This window comes from Sinohyriopsis cumingii, chromosome 2 (assembly GCF_028554795.1).
Source record: "Sinohyriopsis cumingii isolate HCF-2022 chromosome 2, ASM2855479v2, whole genome shotgun sequence".
Classification (NCBI taxonomy): Eukaryota; Metazoa; Mollusca; class Bivalvia; order Unionida; family Unionidae; genus Sinohyriopsis; species Sinohyriopsis cumingii.
The window spans coordinates 124,200,260-124,224,102 of NC_142962.1; the positions used below are offsets into that span (position 1 = coordinate 124,200,260).

The window sequence follows — 23,843 nt, forward strand, 5'->3', positions numbered from 1 at the left end:
CGGGTTATACAGATTGCTCGCTTGTGCACCCTTGCAGGATCGAGGACGTGGAATATTGCCGATACGCCCTTCCAAGAGGTGACGAATGGAAGCAGGAGCCGCTGTGGCTAAGTGGTTAGAGAGCCGGACTTGTCACCAAAACAGTCCGTGTCCAAATCCTACCATTCGATCAAACTGGACGACAACCGTGGTGCGTCTTTGGGCATGGCACTTAATTTCAGTGCTCTCTCGTACTAAATATCATATTTGCTTTGCTGTGCAGCAGAACGTCAAAATAACAAAATTCAACATGAGTCCGAAAATGAATGTGGATGGGGAATAGAGATAGATATATATCCATCAGTTTGTCCGTCAGTAGACAAAGTGGTGTCCGTAATGTAACTTTTGTTTGCTGTGATCATTCTGTCTAAAATCTCGTATGTGCTTTACATATGGATAGAGGCAAAAGTCTAGCTATATGGGGGGATGCTAGATCCAAATCAAGGTCGCTTGAGCTGAAACTTTGATTTTTTATCTTCTGCATTATAAGTAAAGTTTCTTGGCCTAATTTTCATCAAGCGTCATGGGTCGACTTAATTTGGATAGGGGCAGCTCTGTTTTTGTCTTCTTCTTCAAAAGCCGATAGGTGAAAGGTCAGTTTTAATCAGATTTCATAGGTGTCTGAATTTGTTCAGATACAGCTCCCTGACGATTCTCGAGGTCATGTGTTAAAGGTCACATGGTCTAAAATTTTCATTTTTGGTTCTACATGAGAAGTTGACTTTCCAGCTCCTAACATCCAGCTTTTGTAAGAGATTAATGTAGCTGTCACGTCGGCGTCAGTGTGCTTGCCCCTCCATCCATCTAAGCAGTAGATTGCGGTAGTTGTTCAGATTTTTAGATTAAGCCAAATGTTCAAGTTCTTTGGGGGGTTTTCTCCTCACTTTATATTTTTATAATGGGCGCTTTTGCTTTAAGATGGCTATGACGTCACATGCTTACATCCGGGTCTCCACCAGAGGTATAGTCTGGTCAGTCTTGCTAGAGAAGATGCACTTGTCCATTACAATATACACAATGGTGCATCAATCTAGTGCTATAGGCACATGCCCATAATAAAAATGCAGACCATTTGAGGGTGTTCAGTTTTCGAGATGAAGAATATCTGTTTTGAAGAGTAAACAAAATGCGTGGAAAAGGAAGATCTTTTCTACGCGCGCGGATGTCATATCAGTGGACGATTTTCCACGATGTTGTCATCTGCAGAAGATATTATGAAAATGGGGATTTCATAAATTTTCTGACGACTATTCGGAAATTGGCAATAAAATCGTTTGGCCACTTGCCTGTTAAATATGGAGATTTATTGTCCAATGCCAGCTCATTTTAGAATGAAAACGAATCTTTTCGAACTCCTGCCTCAACCTTTAAAATGCTTTAACCTGTGAAGCCAGCCTACAGATTTCAAATCGTCACCTAGCTTACAAACAAAACTGATAAATCTTAATACAACCGATTATAAGTTACCAGCCAAGCTGGGGGAGTTGAAAATAATGGCATTATATTTATATTTGTTATATTTCATTTCGATATGTTATTAACTTTTAATCCATTAAAGGAATACGTGTGCACTCAATTTTGACTTAGTGCAGAGAGTTAGGGACCGTCTATTGAATGATCAGACGAAGATACTGTTTTTCCTTTATCTCAAAATAATAAAAAATCATAATATGACGCATCTAGATAATTCAAAAGTCAGAGGAAGAACACTTTTTCTCAAGTTATTTAAAGGTACACACGCTCAAAATGCAGCAAAAAATAAAAACATAAAGGCCTCGGCAGGCCCGGCCCTAGGATGTGCAGGGCCGAAGGCAGCAAGCGATAAGCGGGGCCCCAAGCAAAACAATCTGTTCAATCTCACCACAGTAAAAAAAAATTGTATAGCCAGCAGCGCGGGGTCAAAGGCGGTTGCATCGTTCGTCTTGCCTCGGAAAAGTAAATGGTCTTACTGGTATATTTTTTCTAGTAACATCATTATAATGATGAGAGTTATGATAATGGTAATAAAAATTATGATAGCAAAATCAAACTGTATTTATATTGTGCAGATTACTCTGTCGACTTAAATACTTTCACAACGTCGTGGTCATGTTTACTCTCCGTGATATTGATTATTGGCTTGCACCTCTAGGGGATACCCAGATGTAACACGATGACGTCACGGCATCTTTTCCTAAAGGTCCCTAAAGAAGGGGGTCTTTTGTTATCAGCTTTATAGCTGAGTTAATTTGAGGAAGAACAGCTCCCAATTGAGTCGCCGATCGATAAATCAAATGCAAATGTAAAAATGACGTCAATCCACTATCAATATAGTCATTATTCATTGTGTCTTAAACAGGAAAACCACCCCATTACCTCGTATAAAAACGGATTGACTAATTTCAACAACATTTTGCCGAAAGGCATCATAGTTCCTAATTCTTTAAACTTTTTGTTGGACATTTGAATTGTTGAATCAGTATGTGCCAATGGACATGGGTCAATACAGTATAATTGTTGAATCAGTATGTGCCAATGGACATGGGTCAATTGTTGAATCAGTATGTGCCAATGGACATGGGTCAATTGTTGAATCAGCATGTGCCAATGGACATGGGTCAGTTGTTGAATCAGTATGTGCCAATGGACATGGGTCAATTGTTGAATCAGCATGTGCCAGTGGACATGGGTCAATACCGTAGAATTGTTGAATCAGTATGTGCCAATGGACATGGGTCAATACAGTAGAATTGTTGAATATGTATGTGCTAATGGACATGGGTCAATACAGTAGAATTGTTGAATCAGTATGTGCCAATGGACATGGGTCAATTGTTGAATCATTATGTGTCAATGGACATGGGTCAGTTGTTGAATCAGTATGTGCCAATGGACATGGGTCAATACAGTAGAATTGTTGAATATGTATGTGCCAATGGACATGGGTCAATACAGTAGAATTGTTGAATCAGTATGTGCCAATAGACATGGGTCAATTGTTGAATCAGTGTGTGTCAATGGACATGGGTCAGTTGTTGAATCAGTATGTGTCAATGGACATGGGTCAGTTGTTGAATCAGTATGTGTCAATGGATGGACATGGGTCAGTTGTTGAATCAGTATGTGTCAATGGACATGGGTCAGTTGTTGAATCAGTATGTGTCAATGGACATGGGTCAATTGTTGAATCAGTATGTGCCAATAGACATGGGTCAATTGTTGAATCAGTATGTGTCAATGGACATGGGTCAGTTGTTGAATCAGTATGTGTCAATGGACATGGGTCAATTGTTGAATCAGTATGTGCCAATAGACATGGGTCAATTGTTGAATCAGTATGTGCCAATGGACATGGGTCAGTTGTTGAATCAGTATGTGTCAATGGACATGGGTCAGTTGTTGAATCAGTATGTGTCAATGGACATGGGTCAGTTGTTGAATCAGTATGTGTCAATGGACATGGGTCAATTGTTGAATCAGTATGTGCCAATAGACATGGGTCAATTGTTGAATCAGTATGTGTCAATGGACATGGGTCAGTTGTTGAATCAGTATGTGTCAATGGACATGGGTCAGTTGTTGAATCAGTATGTGTCAATGGACATGGGTCAGTTGTTGAATCAGTATGTGTCAATGGACATGGGTCAGTTGTTGAATCAGTATGTGTCAATGGACATGGGTCAGTTGTTGAATCAGTATGTGTCAATGGACATGGGTCAATTGTTGAATCAGTATGTGCCAATGGACATGGGTCAATTGTTGAATCAGTATGTGTCAATGGACATGGGTCAGTTGTTGAATCAGTATGTGTCAATGGACATGGGTCAGTTGTTGAATCAGTATGTGTCAATGGACATGGGTCAGTTGTTGAATCAGTATGTGTCAATGGACATGGGTCAGTTGTTGAATCAGTATGTGCCAGTGGACATGGGTCAATATCTGCATCAGTTTCTTTCGGGTATTTGCGAAATATTAGTTAACCGTGAGATATAATTTTTATCCTTTAAGATGGCACCAATTTCACACAGCTCCTTCGAGGCATTTTCTGAACTAATTTGTAATAGTAGTTTGATGTATTACCATTGTTATATTGAAGAGCAGCAAAATTATTGTATGATTTATTTATAGCCAAAATATTTGACCGGTTGTGATATTGTTCCCCAACCTCTTAAAAAGTTAGCCATGTGTAAACCAAATAAACATTTTATAATTTACTTGGGCCGTGTGTTATAATTATGTCATTATACAAGGAGTTTCAATGTATTGTCATAATTCTGACATATATACATGTGTGTGTTTCTGTGTGTTAGTGTGTGTGTGTGTGTGTGTGTTATCAGTAGAATTGATGGATAATTATTTGCAGAATGCATTATAATGGAATTTTACACTGGTATAAATAGCTCTTTTGTACAAGAGATGCATGATAGTTAACGCCTACTGTTTCGAAGAAGAGCTGTATGCTGTTGTTGTTATTATTGTTGTTGTTGTTGTGGAGTTTAACGTCATATTTCAGCACACGATAGGCTATACATGGCGGCCAGTATTAATGGTGGAGGAAGAACCAGGGAAAACTCCGGAAAGAACCACCGACCCACGAGAAGCTACTGGCAAGCTTTCTCACATACTCACATTAGCCGAATCCGAGACTCGAACCCACGCAGACAGAGGTGAGATGGCAGTGATCCGTAACGGAGAGCGCCTTAGACCACTCGGCCACTCTAGAGCTGTATGCTTATCTTCAGATCAAATGATGGAATAATAATAATAATAATAATAATAATGAGGACTTTGTATAGCGCCTAATCTTTAGAAGCTCTAAGCGCTTTACAACATTAGACAACATCTACAACATAAAAAACATAATGATACAATTACAAAAAGAACGAACCCCATGAAATTTATAATAATAAAAAACATTTTTGAAAAAAACATACTGAAAATATTTAAGGTAGGGAACATTATTAGGTCTTTAAGTATGTTCTTGCAGTCGAAATAAGCGAGTTTTAAGAGCACTCTTGAATGGGATCACTGTGTCTTTGTGTCTCACAGGTGATGTTGAAGTTTAGTTTGGAGTACTTCCAGTCTTCAACACCTGGTCCAGCCTGAGTCCATGTGGTTAAAGGATTGGTTAGATGCGATCAGGTGCTGGCAGTATTTTCTAGGTCTATTTCAGGACTGTTTATAGTGTGGTCTGTAAACATCATGCGAGGTTTATTGAACAAAAATGTTGGCAGTTTCTGGTAAAAGGTTTTGGGCAAATACTCACGCGCATTTCCTTTGTTTCTGTTATCTACAGAGCCTTTTCTGCCCTGTTATAATGCCAGCGTGTGTTTACCAGTTTTTAACCTGCTGCATGGAATCTCCAGCATTTTACTAAACGCAGCCATGCTTGCGATGTCCCTAGTAATATGTTGCTGACTAATCCGATGAAAATAAGTTGGCTTAATTTCGAAAGCACTCACAGATTTTTTTTTTTATAGATTTGTTTTTCTAAAGTTTATATATAGTTTGTTTTGAAGCATGGCCTCTTGATCCAGAAACATTCCCATTGCTTGCATTTGATCGAGTAATTTAGAGTCTGACTTTTTAATTGGATGGGGATTGGGATTTATATAGTTCCTGTCCTCCACAAAAGAGGTTTTACAAATTATATTTGCTCTGATTTGTAGAAAACAATACATTATTTTATCTACGATTTTACTTGAAAAAGTTTATTTGTCATGTGATTAAAGATAAATAAATACTCTAGTCGAAAAGAAAACCCATGCCCACCTACCTACCCCCCCCCCCTCAGAAAAGTACACTGATGGTTGCCTACAGAAAAATTCCGTGGGATTTTATTTCACGCTCCAACTTTTAAAAAAGTGATCTATAATAGTTTACTTTTGAATTTGTAAAGGTATTGTTTAAAAAATCTTTTAATTTTACCATCGAACGTACAATTTTAAAAACAGTTGAATTTAGCTGATGTTCCAAGATTAAAAAGTGTGCATGCATAATGATTCAAGTACAGATGAATCATGGTAGTTTGAACAACAAATGAACCTATCGTCTCACGCTTCACACGACGGACGAGCTTTTTTTATTTTACTGTTTCAACGTTGCTCGTAAATTATATAACAGAAATAAAGTGAAACGAACAAATTTGAGTAAAATCAACAATCAATTTGTTTATCTAAATACAAAGTAAAAATTCCAGAGACACTTACAGTATTGTGAATTAAATTTCAAATAATCCTAAATGTCCTGTAACAAGTTGAAAATTGCTGAATGTTCCAAACGAATTCCAGTAGTCTTGAATGTCATGATATAATACAATGATGTAATCCAAAAATTTATTTGACTTCACAATAATTCAAAGTATCGTGCGTATGTCCAAAAGTGAATGAACAAATTGAGTTATTCCAATGAATATTTTAGATTTAAAAAATCCTCTCGAATTATATCTGAACTCAGCTGTAAATTCTGATTAAAAAGGATTCACACAGACTGACTTACAACAGGAATGAATTATTTGTTTATCAAATCACTATTTATAAACATTTTCACATGATCTAAGTGTGAATCATTCCAAACGAAAATTCCAATCTAATTGTAAACAAGACTGGACCTTGGGTTTAATGCTATATAAACATTATGTTTACAAACTATAATCATAAAACAAACGATACCTATGTAAACTTTCTGTTTGCAACTTACGATCATGGACAAAAGTGAAGCACACAATATAAATTACATATACATAAATTATATAATTCTAAACTTTATTTTGTGTCTTAAAATCGAATTAGAGCGAGATTTTATCTTTATTTTTGCATAAATTTTGCTATAGTTTTGAGTTTTGATGCGGACGTAAATAGATTTTACACCAGTTTGTCATGCCTATATTGTACTCAGTATTAAAGGTGTTGGAAATAGAAGGCAAAAGAAGTGGCCATGACAACCCTTTTGTAATAATAATAATAATAATAATGACATTTAAGTGGTGAGAAACATAACTAAATAACACATAAATTCCGCCGTTTTTCACGTAAATTTTATGTTTTCCCTCCTCTTGCTTCGAGTTGTGTAAAGCCACATAGTCACGATTGAATACATATTACGATACGGAGGTCCCATAACGATACTTAGAATAAATACCTTGTGGTAGAAACTTGAGATATGACTTATTATATAGAGTGATTACGAAGTTAGTACTTTTATCGTATCACCGATACGTAGACCGATATTCTGGATAAGTGTCACTTTATAACTGCAGATCTACTCGAGTCCTTCCCGCTCACGTACCACCACCCGACTCTAGAAGGAGCTCAATACATTTTTTATAATAATAGGCACGTGTTCATAATTAAAGCTCTGGTTAGTATGTGAATGGTGCAAATTAAGCGTTTACATCACACAGCGGGTGATCCCTGGTTGGCATGTGGGCATGGATGTTCATTTATATATGGTCACTTTGCGATTTTTTAAAACTATTGTGTTAAACTAACAAAGGCGACGAGTCTTCACACTTGAATTCATATCTTTGACGGAAGCACCGTGTTTCTGTTTCAACCAGCTATACAGAAAAGTTTCAAAATGGGGTGTCTTTTGACTGTGATTAGAACGCGGTGTTAATAAAATCACAGAGTAGGAAATAATATTTACATACCTTCCTAAAATGCCTTTTACTCACATGCCGTGGACATTTTTCGTTAGGAGCTAGGGGTATACATTTAAGCATTCATTACTTTTCGCAAAAATATGGATCGTCCGGTTGTATCGGTTCCAAGACCTTTACACTGTTGTGTGACAATATAGATAATTAATTCATGACAGCTGTGACGATGAAGATAATTATGACAATGACGACTCGAATTAGAAATTAAATCTTCTTGAAAATGTTTTTATTCATTTCGAATTCTTTCCTGTCCTGATAAGTAATGATAAATTTGGATTGAAAGATAAGACATTTGAGCATGTATGAAGTAATCAGAATAGTTCAAGTCCAGTTGTATATTTCAGCAACCAAAACAAACAAGGGTGCGGGGAGTATCGACCTTTGGAACTATTTTAGTGTGTCCAAATTTAAGTTTTGCTATTTTACGTATTTTCTATCACATTTACGTCGGATAAAGTTTGATACCAATCTTTGCTGATTATCAAATTAAGAATAAAAACACTTTTTATAGGTACAAGACGGACGTTTTAGCAAAATTCTTATGCATACTTACCCGTACATGCCAGCTGATCTGGAGCGTGGAAATAGCCAACTTTTCTTTAAGGTGCTAGCAGACATTTTCTCACGGATAAGATCCCAATTGTTGTAACCTTTCACTAAAAGGTTTTATGAGTTGGCAGTCAAGTGGACTTTATGTTTGGTCAAGAGTTCAGTCAGTTATGTATCAAATGCGAATTAATCTTCTGACTTGATAGGTGGCCGGAGTAGTGGTCAAGTGATTTCTGATACATTTGATACCTGCCCCGGGAACTGATTGCTATCTCCGCTAAATTTCATTCGCAAAGTGCGTAATAACTAGGGCCCAGTCCACTGATAAGGATCTGAATTTTTAGAGAACAGGATCCGGTTTTGTCATAGTTTCTTGCAGAACGGAAGTAGTGAGAAAAAGCAGCAGGATACTTAAAAGAAGTTTTGTCATTTTAGTTTAATAGGAATATTAGCCACTTTTGTATCAGAGACGAAATGCTTCGTAACACTTCATATGACAGTTCTGACATGATTAAACACAGAATTTCTCATTACACACAAGTTTGAATTGTTTGAGAGCCAGATATGATTAAATTACTTTTAGGGTATTAATATTAATCTCTTGTTTACCGCCGTGGCTGAGTTGGGAGAGCGTCCGACTCATAATCCAGTTGTGGCATGTTGCACATCGGCGCAGACCAGCATAGATAGGCTGCCTTGCAAAGCCACTTGGCATAATATAGCCAATAACGTGTTTAAAGTGCCGTTAAAAACCAACCAAACAACCAACCAACCAAAACCTTGACTTTAGCTCGATTCCGATACAAAACACATGTCTGCTCACAGATTGCAGGACTACATAGTGGAATTCATAGAGACCTTGTAAATTCAGTGAATCATCTTTCTTGATGATGACTCAACGTGTCTGTAAATTGTCGAGATGATTATAGTGAAGTAGGTTGAAGTAAATTCCCTTCCTATGATCTGACTTGCACACACACATATATTTTCAACAACACACAAACCTGTGTCAACTTAAACAAAATGAAAGAATATATGTACATTTGGATGGCGAAAAAAAATTCTTTGAGTTTGACCTGTTGTGAAAACAGAAACAGTTATCAAATTATCGTGTTAACTTCTAAGCAGTTAGTTGCCAATTGCGTAAAAACACAACCGCCTCTTTATCAACTGTATATCATGTCCATTAGAAGTGTCCTACAGTTACTTTTGAATTAAATCTTTTTATAATGAAGAATTAAGAGATTCCAGATACTCACTGTTCACTGTTCATCGACCACTTTTTCTTTTCTCCTGCCAGTTTAATTCATTTTATGCCATCTTCAGAATGTAGTCTTTGACATATTCAACACGTTATGGTGGTGTCTGCTGTCTTTGTCCTATTCGACCTCAGGGGGCTTCAAGCAGAATCTAAGGTCACGACACACATCATCAGAGACTTAATATTTGCTGATGACTGCGCCCTCAACGGAATTATGTAAAATCTATGTGTCGATATATTTTATAACAGGCACTAGAGTGTTTCATAGAGATGAATTAAAACTAAAGATCAAGAGATACGGTCAGGGCAATTTTAGTTCCTCTCTTTCGTACGCAGTGCTGTGATTAAGATACCAAATTTAAAATTGTAGACAAGAGGAACAGTTCGGTTGATTGTTAGCTTTAGAATAAAAAGTCACAGAAGAACAGAGTTAATATTTTGTTCTTGTCTTTTAACAGAATCAAAGAACCGGTTGACTTCTCGGTGGTTCTTATTGAGATTTTCTCGGGGTTCTTCCTCCACCATTTATACTGGCCACCATGTATCGCGCGTTCGTGTGCGTGTGTATTTGTGTGTTTAGGATTTTTAAAGTAGCTTTAACAATTTTTCAGTCATATCGCTACGATGTCTGCAGTGTGTCAGTTTATAGTGATGTATAGCACTGGGGCATCATGCCGCAGACATGTAGCATGATGACCCACCCAGCCATATTATCCTGACACCAGACCGACCAGTCCTAACAATAACCTCTTAATGCTGAGCGCCAAGCGAGGCAGCTGTACCATTTTTGTAAGTCTTTGATATGACTCGGCCGGGTTCGAACCCACAACCTCCCGCTTCCGAGGCGGACGCTCAAACCACTATGCCACCGGAGCGGTCACACCAAGATGATGTTGTTGGTAGCTTAGGTAATGGATTGAGACTTGCTGTTAGTTTTTGTTTCAATGGAATACAGAAATTAAATATTATTATTAGTCATAAAAAGGTTTCATCATTTTTTATCAAAGTTAGTATACGTCGTCCAAGCCAAGACATGGGCAATTTCACCTGTTCGTCGGTTTGTTTAATGTGTCGAAAGTCTTACAAATGACATTCAGTTACAGGCAGGCAGAGAAATTACGTAAGGCCCAGACAAGAGATTGGGGAGTTAGGGGTAGTAATGAGTAATTACTACATGAACCTTAATTTGTTGTATTGCACAAGTTTGACAATCAACGTGCATCTAAGTTTTCCATTTTCATTCAAGTTCGATTGATCCATTTCAGTTTCATCGGTGAATCATAATATTTCTCATTTGCGTGTTGAATACCTGGTCCATGTTGGTGTTTATTATTTATTAGCATGAAGAAAAAAAATTGTGGCCAATTTATCCAGGTATGGCTCTGTTTAGCTGTAATTGATAGAATTTCTGCCTCTTAATCTGAGGTAGTCAACTGATTTTTACTCGAAAGACAAGATCCATTTCAACTAATTGGGATACTGACGTAAACCACGAAGAACATTGCGATCCTTGAACTTTGTAATTTTGCTTTAATAATAATTTGACCAAGACTTTAATTTGCAAAATACTAATTCATCAAAGGTTAGGCCATATCCCATTTCAGTCAATTATAAATCTACGTAAAAGATCGAGAACGCTGATCATGGAGCCTTGTCCTAGGGAAATAAAGGGGATAGACTACAAAAGAGTTGAGATTTTAATTAGAGACGAAATTTTATCTTTGCCATTTTAAAAGTTTGATTTAAAATGTCTTATTATTGTAAGCTGACTGTAATAGCCCAATACATAAAAGACTTGGCATTATAAGACTCCATTACCCGAGAAAAGAGGGAGCTATTTACTATAAAAAAAAAACTATTAGGAAATTAACGAATTTATAAAGCAAACAAAGGCACATGGCCTTTAAAAGATAGTCGATTTCTCTTTAGTTATAACCCCACAAAAGGTATACCGAATTTTGAAACAGGTGCTCTGTGCTATCGAGCTGATGCCTGGTTAGATAATCTGATGTAATTTTATGTATGCTTCTTTTAATAAATCCAGTATGAATGTGGCGGTACAATAATTTATTTCAATTTTTTCTTTAATGTTTGAAACATTCTTGCAGTGTAAAGTCTATCATATAATATTTAAAAACAGAATATTTCATGTAACGTGTACTCCTAAATTTATCAGCACAGTTGTCAATTTATTTCCACTAAATGGTCTCAGTCTGTAATTATACTGAGATTATTCAATTTGAACACGAGCCATATACTTGTTGCATTTGTACGAGATGCTATCTTTTAACACGGTCAGCATGTAAAGTTTATTCCGGACGAGTTTTTAACCTTGTGCAGAAATGCTTAAGTCACGTCACTACTGGAATTGATCAAGAAATTATTAATGTATTTTCTCACAACCTGTACATTCATTCTGGAATTGAAGATGCAGCTGTTTAAGTCTGAACCTGTCGTTATGTGTTGAAGGCAGCCGCGGTAGCTCAATTATTAGAGCGTCTGACTGGTAATATTAGAGTCGCCGGTTCGATAACCGCAAGGTCAGTCCGTGTAGGCTACCTCACTATGTCGTTGGGAAAAGCACTGAGCTCCCATTTCCACATGATATAGTCAGTAATGTGCTAAAAGTGCAGGTAAGGAAAAACGTCCATTCCTTTTGTTAGAATTATGCAATTTCTGCCATGTAAAAACTTAAAGTACTTTGAATCACGCTACTAAACCTTTTCTGCGTCTTACGTAGAGACGCCACAAAGTTCACTTTTGTTGGGTATTTTCACGGAGAAGTTATAATCGTGGTTTTACGAGTGATTGACCGAATGCAACAGCCAAAGTTCTCTGAGGAAACAGAAGTAGGTGTTAGTTGCCCACTTTTCTAGTTAGTTGTTTGAGCTCATTTAGCGACAGAGCCTAACAGATGCCGAATTACGCGTAATTTTGGGTTGCATAAATTTGTTCCCACGTTTTATATCTTGCATTGGTTTGGTTTGGGTTTTTTCTCTTGGTTAAGTTCATATTATTATTTTAATCTTACCTTTTGTAGGTATAATTAGCTCTAAAGTTAGTTATTGTTTGAAAAAGGATGTTCATCGACCACTTTTCCTTCTCTTCTGCCCGTTTAATTTCATTTTTATGCCATTTTCAGAATCTAGTCTTTAACATATTCAATGAGTTATAGAGGTGTCTGCTTTCTTTGTCCTATACCACCTCCAGGAGGATTCAAGCAAAATCTAAGGTCTCGACACACATCATCAGAGACTTACTATTTGCTGATGACTGCGCCCTCAACGCTGGCTCTGAAGCTGACGTGCAGCCCAGCGTCGACAGTTTTCTGATGATTGCACACATTTTGTCCTTACAGTCAGCACAAAAAGGCCGAAGTAATGTATCAGCCAGCCGCAGGAAAACTGTATGCTGAGCCAAATATCACAGTCAACGACACAGATTGAGCACTTTGAGCAAGTTCCCCTGTTTTGGCAGTACTCTGCCCAAAATGTCGCCATTGATGGCGAAGTTGATACCAGGATTGTAAAGGCCATCGCAGCTTTGGCAGGTTACACGCCAAGATGTCTGGAACAAAAGAGGCATGAGTCTATAAATATGCAGGTGTAGAAAACGATAGTACTCCCCACGCTACTACACGCCCGCGAAACCTGGACAGTATATCAACGCAATGCAAAGAAGCTGAACCATTTCCACACAACTAGCCTCAGAATATTCTTCAACATCAAGTGGCAAAACAAGAACCTGGATACTGAGTCCTTGCCCAGGCTGGCCTACCTAGCATTTACACCATCCTGACAGCAGTCATAGTTGCGATGGGCAGACCATGAGTAGTATGTCAAAAGAGGTTTCGAACACATTAAAACAGGTTTTCGTCAAACATTTTCATGTTGACAAAGGTGGGATCGTTTACCAGCTTATTTCTACGTTCGATATCGTTGACGAGTTCGACGTTGACTCGTTTTCATATGTTTTCCATGATTTTGCCAAGCACAGAGTTTGAAAAGTCCTTTTCGATATCGGTTGTGGCCGATGCCCTTTTGGAGGTCTTAAAGCTGATTCAAGTCTCAAGCAATTTTTGCTGGGTAAATTAAAGTATGCTGTAAATTCTCTCCAGCTCAATCCTAAGCACAGACACTGCCTGAGATTTTTATAATGAATGAGGTATCTATTTTTTTTGCCTGAGCTTAGGCACAAGTTAAGTATTTTAACCCTGCGCAGTCGAGTTTAGTTTTTAACGCGATCATATGTAGACTCGGCAGGTCGTCGTCGATCACTAAGCTTTCTTTCGCTAGCGGATAATCGTTTTGCTCATCGGGAAGTTCTTGCGCATCACACATGTCGACTTCGAGGAAATACCCAACGTCATCGTCACTGTTCAGCATTTGCTCGGTAAACGGTAAACTTTTCCGGATTCATCCAGGAAAAATTTCCCACCGGCATTGGACGTGACATAGCCTACCGATATGGGTTGTTTATATCAGTCAAAATGAACTGATCCGATCCAGTTAGTTTAATGGATATCGGTCGTTTGCCGCGTGCTGCTGTTGCTGAAATGTGTTTTTTTTTCAGCTGCGTCAATGTAACTCTTACTGGCATGTACTGCATGATTATAAAAAAAAAACAGGTGGTACATTATATTTTTTGGGACTACGGCAACCTCAAGATAATGTTATGCCCGTCCGGGTCCAGTTCCTGCACTGGCTAGATCTAGTCCGACTCGGTAATGGTAGAGATGATACCATCGTCACAGCTGTGGACGGCTACGCCACTGGTGCCGTTTACGGCACTATACAACGACTTGTTAAATTAGGACAGCGTTTTGGTTTTGTCATGTTATTCAGCAATAACTTTAGCAGCAAATTCGTTTTTCTCCGACCTATAAGACTGACGACGTAATGACACTCTGGCATCAAAAAATGATGTTTGTGTTCGGGGGTGGCTTCGTCTTGGTATCAAAATTAATGATGTTCATTTTTGTACATTAATGATGTCCTACACTTCGTTGAACACGTTAATAGGGGCAACAGGATGAGATGGTGCATTCTCAGTCTCCCAAGAAGAACTCGATACAAAATTAAGTGCACCGGGAATGCAATGGCCGGACCCCTAATATAAGTGGCCACAATATCAGTAATCTCGAGGATGTGAGTTCTTCGCCGCCGACAGCTAATGCCGCGCGGTGGTCGCACGTGTTGCGATGATCCAAACTAAATTGTATCTGACTGGAGGAACAATTCCGGGAAACCTCAACATAGGAAGGTGTCTTTTATACGGGCTGCCCATTGATCCGTTCGTGAACGGAGTTGTCGAATCTCGTGCAGTCAGCCATGCTAATTTGGAAAACATGCTCAGTCTCAAATGCTATATCACAAGGGGAATCATTAGTGGAAACGTGGATGTGTCCTGGGTAGACACTGCTGAGGATATCCTCATAGAATCCGCTTCCTGCGGACCTAGCAGTGCGCCCTCGATGCAACAAGTAGGAGCTGTATCTCATCTCAATCCCGACAGCGTTTTCGTAACAGGTCTAGGCACAGTACACATTGAATTAGCCCTGCACAGGAAATTAATGCCGGAACTCGATCCAGAGAATGATCCTATCACCGATAATGCCCCAGAAAGGTTCTGGATCAACTGCTCGAATCCGTTGAAGTATTATGAATCAGTATGTACTTTGTCGAGAAGACTCAGCCGCTATACATGCAAATTAAAAAAAATAATACTGGTTATACCAGGGACCAGATCCGCTCGAGGTGTACCAGACGGTGAGGTATAAAAATCTCAAAGATTACGCGCTCAACAAGGTTAGTAAGGATACAATGAAAAACAATTTTGACATGGATACCATCGTCAACGTGGATACCAGAACAGCATTGCTCAATGGCTGAGTTCTGAGTTACGAACATGTCGCATATTCCGCGCTCAAAAGATCCGGAGACATGACGGGAAATCTCAGTATGGACTTGCATGTTATTACAGGATTACCTACCACCAGACGCCAGCGCAGTATCAACCGGTGAGTTACAGACACGTAATGGATTATGCTCTCGCACGGGAGAGCTTGGAAGATGACTGGGGATCTCAACATTGATTACAATAAAATTTTCATGTGGTCTGCGCCCATCAACGGATTTGACGTCACCAACAAACTGTACGTGGATGCGCACCAAGTTAAAAATAGCGTGAGCTTGATAACCTTGCTGACCTCTAACACCGGGAGGAGGACGGGTTTATCGCGAGTGGTTCGTCAAAGTCTTTTTACGTCTACGCAAGCCTATTTCGCCTTTGCTAAACAGGCTAATCCCTCAGATGGTGTCAACGAATGGATCCCACTGGGGGTCTATTCTAAATTTTGGATTTCGATCACGGCTCCGTTTCAGGTCGCTGTATGGAAAATTCACTCGCTGATACGTACTAGCAGTATCTAGAGGATGACCAGCTGATGATTAGAAGCAACAATAATAAAAAGACACCCGACGGATTCCGCGTGGACTACTTTTTACGTTAGCACGGTCACTATCGGGAACACCTTCGCGGCAAAACGTTGACAGCGACATCGTTGAAATGTACAGTATTTATAATTCCACGGCGGGTCTTCGAATCCCGGGCTCAGTCATTTCCAGTTCTTCTCGTTATACGATGTTGTGTGATTCTAACAGTACGAAAACTATGATAAGTTTTGTAGTCATAGCGCTCGATGTTACGAGACTAGTGTTTTTACCGGAACATGCGGGTGAACCTGCCGACGATTTTGGCCCAAGCCGCCTATGACACCATGTGAAAACTAATACAGACGCGTGAAGTACTTACTCAAAAACGACATAGACCTCAGACAGACTCATCTACAAAAAGCTCCCTATAAATGGCACGCTGTAGCGACGTACTATAAACACAGAGAATTCAGCGCGTTGACCAAGGAAAACAAGGACATCATTAATTGTATCATAGCCGAGCTAGATCACGAGATCGTCGAAGCTATAATGGTCACGGAAAAAATACGGCACCTTGGTATGAAAGCCGCGAAAGATACAAAAACACCAGGAGGAACGCGAATGCATAAAAGATCCGTGGTCTGAAAGAATTCTATAAACCGTTTAGCGTTTCATAACAGGGCGGCAAGGTGATTTTTTTTCGAGGCCGATATCTATTACGATGATATCCTTACCATCATGGATATCATTACGTTGCTTGATAAACACATGAAAGGCAACAACACTCATGAAGAGGACGGGCTAGACACGGTTTTTTGAATATAAAGCCATGGATGCGTTATTATACATGATTATATATACCGAACAAGGAAAAATCGATCAGGAAATGTTTGCGGCAGCGTATCGTTACCTGGAAATTTTGAATCAGTCACAGCCTGTATTCGAAGCTAAACTTGCACTCGCATTTAGGCCTGTGAGTAATATTCCTAAAGGAAATTTCACCGATCCACCCGTGGCAGAATCTGGCATGCAAGAAAAACTTGCTAAAGAAAATCTCGACGTTTCGAAATACACAGCTATTGCTTGGTGGCATCGTGAGATCGCTGAAACCCGTATTCGTGAAATAATGGAGTACGAAAAGATCAACTTCAGTGGGGAAAGAATCACCCTGGCTTTTTATTATCTTTATAGATACCTCCATAAACTCGATACCGCAGACTATGTTAGAAATACTTTGGCGACGTACAGATATTATAGGCTATTAATCTGCGGGTAAATCCGGATACGCTGGACGATCTTGTCAAGCTCAGTGAGTTAAAAATAATAAATCCAATGCTATATTTTCGTGTGCGTGATTCAATAGACGAAGTCAGAATAAAAACTGATACAGGCAATCGAATGTTTAGTATGGAAAAGTACATGAAATTCCTGACGAAACATCGGCTGAAACTGAAGGTGTTATTCCAGAGTTTAGTCGATGAAAAAGTACAAGATGGCGAGAACTAAGGTCTATTTTAATCACGTCGACAAAAATCAACCACCGGAAGACAGGCACGAACTGGAGACCTATTACTGATATTACCACCATAAAGCCTACACGTACAAGCACGCTTATAGGTATTATAAATGTGTTTTGTCGGTCATGACAGAGTTGCCGCCCATCGCAGTGACCGCGGCTGGCATCGTGTTCATGGTACTTCGGCTATTCCGTTCATGTTGATTTTATCCAGATGCAGATTAGCTTTACAAACGATGTCCAAGCGAATAGAACCCTTAATTGGAAGCCAACAACTAGTGCCCTGCAGGCGTTTTTAACCTACCAGAAAGTGTTCAACAAAATCAGGTCATATTTGCGAGGGGCCAAACTTGACATGCCCTTCCTGATCTAAGAACTAAGAATGATAGATGATATCATCATCACGTTGATGCCCTTGGCCAGAACCGGTTTGAAAATATCATGACAGAAAATTTTCTGGCCCATCAACAGACGAAACAAACGCTTTGTTTCATCGGTCACAAGATTTATACACATGGGAATAATTCCAAGCTCTTTTCCGCTTGTGCGAGGGAATAGTATTCCGTTTGTTTACCAGTTTCGAGTTTCGTGGCAATCACAGGTCCAGCGGGGCCAAAATTTATACTAGTACCACTACGGCCGCAACAGTAATTTTCGCGTTGTGTGGCCACTTCTAAATGTTCTAAGTGGTTATTGATTTTGTTGCCGTTCACGTGGTCTATAACACATCAAATGAGGATAATTCCACGATGCGCCTCAAACACCTAATAATGCCGGTACATCTTTCATTTGATGTCGGTCCCAGAAACCGTAATGCGGCTGTACCCAGTACTGGGGATTCCTAACTCGAATCATTTTATTTGATCGCACATGACGTCTCCATGTTCGTTAGCCTCGTAATTGCTAAACACGGGGTATGCTCGCCAGATGTAGATTGTTATGCACTTTCGTCTTGTTCAATTGAACGTATTTTTCATTAACACGCGACACGACTTTGTCGATCACACGGCGGTCATTCTCTTGACAGTCCACGTAGTGTCACTGCAGTACCATGAGTTTATACGGAATATATGCTACGATGTTTTTATCCTGATAAATCAAATAAGGCCTGGTAGTCGCTTAAAATTTGGCAACTTCCAGTGTATGTAATCACTTCCGTGTCCAGGCCTTGGCGGAGTAAATTCAACAACGATGTCTCATCAGCGCCATCGTAACCTACCTGGTCATCGCGATCCCCGAAAAATAAAAAAATTAAACCGACCACACTGAGGATATCTTTGTACCAGCCAAAATCGCAATTATGGTATTTTTTTATCGTAACGCGGTGTAAAATTCAAAGTGGCGGTAAGCATTCTTGCGAAAAACCGCGTCCAGAAGTAAACCTTGGCAAGCAATTGGCGAAACCGTTAAACCCAATAACATTTGCGGGTAATAATCCTCAGGCAGTGTCCCTACATGTCTCGCAAACGGGCGTGTGAATTTCAGTAACAAAATTGCATTGTCCGTCACAGCGTATCCGTCAGGGGAATATCGGAAACCAGAGATAACGTCGTCGATGCAGATACCATTGCCTACGATTTTACCGTCCAATATTTGTTCCGTATAGCGTAATAATGCAAGCTACAACAAATATCCCCACAGGCAGGGCAGCTTCACCACCGGGAGAGGATAATTTTTTAGTCATAATGGATATCATCAAAAGGGTAGCTGCCCATGACCTTAGCCTGTTCATACCACTCCTCGGATTTTTGCTTGATATAGTACTGTGAAATAAAGTCATTTGCCTGCTGATGCAAATCCATTATGATTATTTTAATAGTAATATCTAATATAAAAATCTCAGGGACGTATTTATTACAGATGTCTTCTTGCACAAACCATAATCTCTGGACGACGGTGTCGCTACGGTTTTCAGAAATAACCTGCCTGTAATTATTGGATCATGGCATAATTAGAATCACCTATGATTTAGACCTCATCATGCTGCATTGTGTATATTGCATGGGGACAGAGTATTTTAGACGACTGTTAAAAGTATCGCAATCTTGATGCATAGAGGGACGTCATGGATGCCGTGGTTGAAACCAGTTACCTCACCCGCGTCATCATAGAATACCGCAAGGATCTCGAAGATGCCATCATTAACACGTATTTTCTGAACATGGATATTACTGTGAAATTAACGGTCACTGAAGTGGTAGGACGCAGGCCCGACCAGGTCTTACTTACAGCTCAGCAACAAAAAGATTTATACAATCACGTCTATGATAGAGACCTCATCATGAAACCCAACATGTGCTGCATCAACAGAGAACGTTTTCTCAAACTCATGCATACCATTAATATTTAAGTAACCTGTGGGGAGACCGCTTTGGTTTTTACTAGGCTAGGCTGAACATGAGGAGGAGCTTACTGGTCGTATAGCTCGTTTACCAGTCCACCGTCTTACAAAGATATTCTTTTATGGGGAGCAAGAACAAGGAAAACGCTCCAAAGGGGGCCAGACGCTACAAGGACACATTGAAGACGTCCTTGAAGGAATTGGCATAAGCACTGACACATGGGAACAGACTGCCCAGGATAGGGGCGTATGGCTCTTCTGCATCGGAAAGTCACTGAAGCTTACGAGGCCAACAGGACAGCCGCTGGATAGCAACGGAGGCAGGTCAGGAAAACCCGAGTAACTGACCCCACGATCTGCGTTGCTGCCATCCCCTATCCACACTGCCATAAACCATTCAGGGCGCACATCGGCCTCTTCAGCCACATGCGCACCCACAGGCCTATCGATCCTCCTTAAACAACGAATGACTAAAGTGGTCCTCCTTAAACACTGGATGACTAAAGTGGTCCTCGTCGTCTCGACGGACTAACTCTTCATTCGACCACGACTTTAGGCGAGTTCAAAGTTCGCATTGAAGAGTCTAGGAGTGTGTATATATATATATATATATATATATATATATATATATATATATATATATATATATATATATATATATATATATATATATATATATATATATATAGTGCTTAGATTTATAATGATTTTGAGTGGGTCATGTGTTATTTTCTCATTTGCATGACGGCAACATACAAACTAATGAGTTACTAAAGTTGAGTAGGTTCGTGTTTCAGAGTTTCAAGTGTGGTAAGACAGAAAATTCTGCACGCTTGAATATCGACCCTTCTGCATAAACTTTGACCACGCCATTGTGGCCAAATAGTATGTTACACTACTCCACATTTTTTAAAGTTTCTTTATTTGGCTGAGGTTATCTCCTTTAGTACTTACATATTTCTTTCTTCCTAGACCAACATATGTCTCAGACGATCACGCATTGAATTCTGTTTTATATTTTGCTTATTAAACCACCTAATATGTTTTTGCGTGTATGAAACGTTACCAGTCAGTTACGGACATTTGATTGGTTTTTATCAGTTCAGATAAATTGATGTTGCAATTTGCCCTTAATGGGGGTGATTGTAGAAAATAAAACGTTAACTTTTGAACCTTGTCTTTATTCTTTCAGTCTCTTTATTCTTTCAGTCATTGACAAATTAAACTCCACTCTCTGCCAGTTTCATCCAAGTAGTCTCATTTAGAAAATGCTGCTAAAGCTTGGGTTATATGCCAACAATATTAAAAATGGTTGATAAGCTTTAAGAATTATTTGTTCTTTGCGCTGTGTTGACCTTCTTCAGGAGTGACGCAAACACTTTGACAACTTCGCAATAGATTTATAATTATGTGTTCGATAATTGCACCTCTGAAGGAATACGTATTAGTTTAGATTGAATAAACAACATAAAGTATTAAAAATCTTATATTTTTGGCCTATATATTTCATTCTCATGCCTGCCATGTTGAAACTCGTGTACTGATTATATTATAGTCTTAACCCTTTACAGTCTAAATAGGGGATGATAGACTTTGTGTTGTTGACAAGGTCTCTTTCATTCAAACATGTGTTTATCGATATTTATTCTCAGCTAGACTTCGTAATAGCATATTTATGTCTTATTATTAAATTTAATTTTGAAAATGGAAGACATTTTATCACATGCATGATGACTGAGTCCCATGGTTTATTGCAAGATGATTGTCCACTTAATTGCATACATTGAAAATTACTTAAATAATTAAAACGGTTTGTATCCGCTTATAAGTCGAGCCAAACTGCAAACTGTACAACACCATTCTGCCATCGCATAATGCGCCGGCAGTTCAGGGTCTGTAGATTTTGTTAGAAGTAAATCAGTAGAAGAAACAACAAAGACCCAGATCTGCCGGTGCGTAATGCAATTGCAGGTCAAGGTTTGTATTGTTTGCAGTTGAATTGGATTTATAAGCGAGTATGACGGTATTTAAATTTCACGTGTAGCATAAAAGGGCACGCCCAGATATTTGATAGATATTTTTTTTCAATAATAGTACTAATACATATCTAGTGTCTTCAGATGATTATGGCAATTAGGGTGAGCATACTAGATGAAAGTACTTAACACCTACGTGAAGAAAACGCTTTGTAGTTTCATATAGCAAAGTGTTTGTCTCAATTTATGACGCAAATGTAGTCATTGATAAATTGATCGATACATTGTATATTGGGTATATTATTGTTCTTCTTTCAAATTATCTGAAGAATTCGAAATACTTGGTAAAAATAAGGTGTATGTTAAGTGAATTGCCGTTTTGTCCAACTTCAAAGACGAACATGATAAAATCAACCAATCTTTTTGTAATTTGACTATACAGGAACATCATTTTTTTCTTTGTACTCAGTGGTTTATGACTGTCATCATATATAACGATTGATATTCCTTCCATTATAGTTATTTAAAGATTGAAATTAAGGGCAATTGTAAAAATAAGTACGACACCTTCGTGTAGTCAGTGACATATTTCAAAAAGTACAAATGTATAGATGGTGTCAGTACTTTCATCTTTATGTAATAAATTTATGACTTCCAGCCACGTTCAACTTATTCTCAACAAAGTTTCTTTTCATGAAGGGACTGTTTCATTTGAAATAAAAGAGATAAACTGCATTTGTATAAAAGGTTTTGAAAACTTCCGTGGAAGATTTGCAGTGTAAATATATTTTTATGCTTTTTTATCCTGTCAAACCTGTTTTAATCGTTCACATAGAAGAAACGCTGGCTTCATCGTGGTCTTGAACAAATATTATTATTATTATTATTATTATTATTATTATTATTATTATTATTAAATCAGTGTTGATCCAAGAAGCATCTTCAGTCTTTGTTCTTGAAATGTGCATGACTTTTTTGGAGGGGGTGAAGTTTTCATGCATTTTGTATAAGTGTCAGTTCAAATAATTCCCCGCACGAAAATGTATCTTTCAGAAAATCTGGTGAAAGTGGTTTTCATTGATATATTGCTTAGAAGCTTTCCTCTGTATATTTCTCATATAGGGTGCTTTTCAATATATATATATATATATATATATATATATATATATATATATATATATATATATATATATATATATATATATATATATATATATATATCCGGTAAATGAAAGAGGCAGATGCCTCAACTATTTATATATTGCAGTTGTATCAGAAGTTACAGACCTAGACCAAATACAAAAAGTTTAAGCCCAATGGATCACCATTGTTCAGAGTCATATGATTCCATTTCACTTGTGTATATGGGGAAACACTGGTACCACCATGTTGTCACTGTCAGATGTGCATGAGTTTTTGTCCGTTCTTGCAAACTTTGCCATATCACTCCTAGATAATTTTTAACCAACTACGTCTTAAGTGAAGTGGTGACTGTAACTTTGGTGTCTTGACTGTTTTTGGATTAAAATGAGTAACCGTATCATTAAATACATCTAGACAATGTTAACATTTTCATCTCAAAGCAAGGATATTTAATGCAAATTTGGTAAGTATATTGAAACTATCATTGGGGTGGGCTTTTTAGTGTTTCTCAGACCACTATAAGCTTGCCTACTATGATATAGCGCTTTCACGTCTTGATATTAGTATTAACATTATTAGTAGTAGTTGTATGGGGTTCTTTTTCTACTTTATTTAAAAAAAATTACAATACTCCTATTCGACAGAAGTGAGCAGGGTTTTTGAAAGACAAAGCTGATTATTTTCAAAATTGTAAGCAAACTGTAAACATCACCTTGGGTGAGCTAACACCTATCTTGATCTCCAAACTAGTATTATGCAGCAATCACTTAAAAATTGTTGAATATGTCAAATTTGAAAAACTAAAGCACATTTAATGTAAAACGGCCATTAGCAATGAGTACGGTGTATAGTAACAAGGCATTTTCTAAGCGGTCCCACGGATTAATTCAAAAGTCTTAAAATGACAAGGGATAAATTAGCCAAGTAAAAGTTACACTGACAACG

General features: G+C 38.4%; 1 protein-coding gene across 1 annotated transcript in view; it reads left to right on the top strand.

Annotated features, from left to right (window-relative positions):
• The window catches only part of LOC149805747 (uncharacterized), a 313,385-nt gene that overhangs the window by 284,168 nt on the left and 5,374 nt on the right, over positions 1-23,843 (top strand). The window lies entirely within an intron of this gene.